Below are 5,934 nucleotides of genomic sequence, written 5' to 3' on the forward strand. Positions count from 1 at the left end.
ATTTGGGGAGCACATATCAATCGTTCGCCTCCTTTTACAAAGACGTAGCAGTGACCTTGAATGCAAACGTTTTGAGAATCAGTGAGGCTTTTCTGAGTGACCCATGTAATAGTATGAATAATAACGTTGGGTTTACGTCAATCCGTGCTTGTGTGCAGGGCACTTGGCAGAGAGCAGTCAGCGGTAGTGTAGCGGTTAGCGCTCTGCGCTACGATCCCGGCGACTTGGGTTCGATTCCTTCGCACGGTCAACACCAGTGATGATTATCTGAACCGGTCCTGGGCCTCGCCTAGGTTGACTCGGAACTCAATTGAATGCCTGCTGCGGTGTGTAAACATCGCCACTGGGGAGACAAAGGCGGCCGGGCATGGCGCTGGCAACCCACCCCCTTGTGTGCCGTGCCGGCCTTCATCTGTGCTCCTCGCCAACAGCACTTGCCCCAACAGTCTGTTAAGGCTACGTTGGAGATATGTCTTTGTGTTTGGTGTAGGGCCCCACGCTGTGCGTGGAGGGCATCGCGCTGAACATGTTCGACCGCGTGTGCGTGCGCGTGTCGCTGGATTCGTCCAACCTGCAGCACCAGCGGATCCGCATGCACCTCGTCCGCCCGGAGGTACTCACCGTGCGGCGCGACGCGCAACCTCGGAATACCACCGATTTGTATTGTGACCATGCTGCTGTTGCTGCTTGCTGCGCCAGCAGTAGTGCACAAAAAACAAACGCTCGCCGCATCGGAACGTCAGCGGGCCGAAAATTAATGGCACAAGCCACAGCATAGCGCTTGTTGCCATGCAACCCAAACTGTGGGACCGTATAGTAAACCCATAGAGACACAGAGATACATAGGAGATACAGAGAGACCCATTATGATTCCTAGAGATTCATAGAGACTCATACAGATACATAGCAGTGCATTAAAAACAAGCTCCTGTACGATTGTGGCCATGCAACCCAAACTATGGACTACATTTTACACCACTGTAGTCTGCGCTCCTTGAATGGAGGGGGTGGCAAGATGACACAAACTCTCTCCTGAGGCTCTCCCGTAGCTATCAGACCCATACATTGCCATTTAGCCCCTGAACGTAATACCCTTATAACACGGGAATAAAATATAAACTCCGTTCTTGGATGGAAAAAATATATGTATAGCTAGCATTTTGAGCTGCAGTCTGTTGTCCTATACCTCCTGTAACTGGCAAATTGGATATAACGCGATGATGAATGTATGAAGGAACGCATTTTTTGTATAACGCGGATCCAAACTGGATATAACTCGGTTGAATGAATGGAACTACGTCGCGCGAGTAGGAATAAGCGGTCGTAACGGCTGCCTCGGTGTAGCATCACACAAGGCGGGATGCTGCTGGATGCTTCTAGATGCTACCCACGTTCCTTAGTCTTTGTTCAGCCTGTGTTACGCATCTCACGCGTTATTGCGGACTGCGCTTTACCCCATATAATATATTATTTATTATAACACGATTTTTCCAAAACGCGGTGTTCTTGAGGTACGCAACTACCGTATTATAGAACAGACTGTATATCCAAAGACTATGGGACACTATCCCTACCTATATCAGTTGTGACTGTCCGTGTGTTTAAATCCAGCTTGAAAACATCGTTATTAATTGGCTTTTCCTGGATTCTGATTGGTTATTACTGTGAGAGGAATCATTATGATTAGCTTTTATTGCATTTTGTATGCTGTGTAAAGTGTCAGTATCACTGTCATTATTGTTATTATCGGCTTTTACTTTATTTCTATTGGCTTGTATCTATACTTGAGTAGTTTTTTAATGTCCAGTGCTTTTTTGAGATATTTCGATATGCAAGGTGCTGTATAAAATAGATTTTTATTATGGCCCTAGTTCATTGCACTAGAAGGGCCATTATCTGAAACGTGACCTATTTAAATGATGAATGCGAGTTCTCAAGATACCAAGCTAAGTCAGGGTGTGGGAGCCTTGGTAGATATCAGATTTCTTAACAAAACTCCATGAGTCTGTTCTGCATGGGTTTCCTCCGGGTTCTCTGGTTTCCTCCCATATCTAAAAATAAGCATGCGTTGAAACTGGTATTAAGGTAGTTTACGTATTGCCATGGGCGGCAGGGTGGCACATTGGTAAACCCTTGTGTCTTGCAGCAAGAAAACTGGGTTTGATTCCCAACTAGAGTGTGTTACTGTGTGGAGTTGTCATCTTCTCTCCCCGTGTTCCTCAAAAGTCTTCAGACTTGGCGAAGTTTTTCAGTGTTAATAAGTGTAATGATAACGTATCACATTTGTTGGAAATACTCGCATATGTGTGTGTGAGAGCATTGGTGTAGTGGTTAGCACGCTGCGCTATGAACCCGGCAACCCAATTCCCACTCACCGCCAACACCAATGAGGATTATCTGAACTGCTGTTTTGCCTACCCAAGGTCAACTCTTTCTTAAATGAGTACCTGGTGCAGTGTGTAAACATCAGCACTGGGGAGAGGTGTTGGCCACTTACCCCCTCGTGGGCCATGCTGCCTAACAGCAGCACAGTCTGTTAAAGGCTTATTTGGGTGACTATCTTTGTTGTACGTTTGTGCCATTTGTGTGTCCGCTGTCACAGATTCCAGGCTACAACCCTGCGGAGTCCACCCCATGGGGCTCGCCTTCTCCCCGGCCTAAGAAACCCAGACAGCACTAGTGTATCGTGGATGCGGTGTCAACAAGATGTCGGAGGAGGTGCATGAGTGGGCACACACTCTGGGTTTTACATCTGCAGAGTTAATTAAGTGTACATTGTGCTCGCAAGCAGAGGTGAACAATTGAAAAAAAAAGCAGTGGCGGTTATGAGAAATGTTTCCCTGAAGTAACAGACGGTTTGCACTCTGAACTTGCAATCCAGAGTTCACCGGTTCTTTGTTCTCCTGGCGCAGCGGTTCAAATGGTAGCGCATTTTTTTTTTTTTTAATTTTTACCTTGCCAACCAGCACAATCAGCCAATTAAGGTGTATACGCGTCAAGATGTATGAAAGGTTTAGGATATCTTATGCCCCACTTCTTTGCCAGCCAAGACACTGACCCCCTTGTGATGAAGGTGATTTCACAAAAATATTGGTTACTGAATCGGTGGTGTGTATTGACTAACGCAGCAGTGTCCAACCCACAAAGCACTGTGATCCATTCTAGTATATCTCAACATGTTCCGTGATCTACCAGCAATATATGACCAACAGTTACCCGGATGGATTTAACCGACTAATAGAACACTGTAGACATGCCAAGTGCTAGTGCGATCTATTGGTTTAAAATATATATTATTAATCCATTAATTCTTAGTCGGGGATTTTGTTTTGCCATCTGCTATAACAAGAATTGCTTTATATTAGAGGTGTTTATTCCTATTTGTCCTGAGATCCACAATCAAAATCTTTTGCGATCATCCACCCATGGATCGCGATTCACATATCGGCTACCACTGATCTAACAGTTGAAAACCAGTTTAACACGTAGGCTTTCGCGACCAATATCCATAACACTGGTTTTTTGGGTTAGATCGCGTAATAAATATTTAAATGTGTCAGTAAACCCGCCACAACCCGACACAGCCAATTCGAAAGGTTTGTCACATTAACAGAACATGCCAATTCGTTACTAGTAACATCACACCGGTGTCTTGGAGAGCAAAGCCACAACATTTACAATCTGAGTACAATGTTTCACCAGTAATTACAACCAGCTTCATCAGGCGACAGCCAGATTCGTGGAGAATCCTCGTTCCTTAATGCGCATGCATAATGTGTGTTGATTAACATATAAATAACCCAATCGGCAATGGATACCCATAGTCATATGCATTCATTGATTCCCCTCCCAATTCGCAAAAGAAGTGCTCACAAGTGATGGCTGTCGCCTGATGAAGCTAGTTAGTGCTGGCGAAATGTTGTACTTAGATTGTAAATGGTGTGGCTTTGCTCTCCAACACACTGGTGGACTGTACTAGTAACGAATTGACATGTTCTGTTTACGTGACAAACCTTACTAATTGGCTGTCGGGTGGTGGTGGGTTTAACAACACATTTATATATTTAAACGATCTAACACATAAAACGTGTATTATAGTTAAAAACCTACAATTGTGCCAGGTTTGGCCTGTCGCAGTGGGCCATTAGGGTGGCCACTCGGAGGGCAAAGCTCTGGGGAATCCGAGCAAGAGCTTCGAAGTATGATTGTGCACGGTGACACCCGCAGGGGTCTCGTGATGGATGGCAAATGGAAGATTTTTTATCGCGAGAGGATTCCCTGCAAGGGATGTTAGGTTACTTATTCTTGTGAGGATGCCATTTACTGTATGAAGGGGCAGCGGTCAGCTGCATAGAACAGAGTATAAAATTCCCCGAGCTGTTGCTGTTTAAATCGTCGGTTTAACGGAGAATTTCACCTCAGGTTTTTTTACACAGCTGCCCCACCCCTCATCGGACTCTGTGCAATCACACAAGGAATGTTTTTGGAAAAAATGTCGGTGTCAGAAAATTTTAAGGTTTAATCGTTTACAAATGCGCAATTCGTTACAGCTTCTCTTGTCCTTTAGACGTGCAAAGATAATTTCTGACAAAATATTGACACGTTTTCAAATTTTTTCGTAAATGGTCGTAACTTTGCTCACGTATATACAGTACTTGGGCAATAATTCTGAGCTCCTGGAGTAATGGTAAAGATTTAAGCGAGTTGATGTCTTTGCGACTTTGTGTAAATGTGTTTAACATTTTTTAGCTGAATCGTATATTTACAAGCATGTACACATGAGTTATACGCGTTTATATACAAAATTAAACCGATTTATTTTCCATGCATCTTGTTATTTTGGTTACTTTAAGTTACGTTTTCCACTGCTGGATGAACATCTCGCCACGTGATGTTGGATGTCAGGTTTAGTTTGACCATACTTCACCATGCTGGTCACTGTTGGATGATAATAATGTCCACTTGCAATGCACCACTGCGCAGTATTCACTTGCCTTCGAATCGAGTCCTGCACCGCCGTTTCACATGCAAATTTGATTCTCAATCCCTGGGCCAACTTGCTCCTGATTAGCATGCGATTTGCCACATTTCGATCTCGGAGGTGATTAAATGCGCCGGCTTCCAGGCTTGTTGAGCCGCTCGGAGCCCAATTAACGAAAATTGTTGCCAAAGAAAAAGCGTGAGCTCGAATGTTTGTCCGTGTTCTTTTCAAACCACCAGTCGAACGCCGGCCTCTGCCCACTCCGACCGTGCGGAGGCCCTGGCCGTCGGGGAGGCCCTCATGGTGCCTCACGGCAAACGTGGGGCCCGGGTGGGCGCGTCGACGGTTGATCGCGTACAGGCGGTGCAACGCCCACAAATGAAACATCACACCTTGCTGATCTCGTGTCCAGGAGCATGAACGATCATCACGCAAACTCCGGTCATCCTCGCAGCAGTAGCTCTTGGCCATCGAACAAAGACGATCACCGCTTCCTTCCGATATTAGAAGCCACGAGCTATGAACGACTCGGAGGTTCGAGCAACCACAGCCGAGTGGGAAGGCAGCAGCAGCCCAGGCGGTGAGCCAGCTCCAAAATCCCCCAAGCACTGAAGTTCTCGATTTAGTACATTGAAAAACACGACGGTAAGTGAAACAACGTAAATCGAAACCAATTTTGCCATTCACTTGAGGGGCCGTCCATGAATGACGTCACGCAATTTTTGACCTCTCGTCACTCGGCGTCACAAAAAGTCAGACCCCCCCCTCAAATATGACGTCACACAGGTCTGCCCCCCCCCCCAAAACCATATTTCCATTTTGAAAATAAAACATGCTTCAACTATTGTCATTGTAGTGCGTGGCGCTGCACTGATGTTGTAGGAGTGTTATAACAATTAGTGTTATAACAATTCTATACTTAAAGTTGCGCATTTTGATGTGACGTCACATTT

This window comes from Petromyzon marinus, chromosome 55, assembly GCF_048934315.1.
Source record: "Petromyzon marinus isolate PM22_M1 ecotype Great Lakes invasive population chromosome 55, UKy_Petmar_22M1.pri1.0, whole genome shotgun sequence".
NCBI classification, from domain to species: domain Eukaryota; kingdom Metazoa; phylum Chordata; class Hyperoartia; order Petromyzontiformes; family Petromyzontidae; genus Petromyzon; species Petromyzon marinus.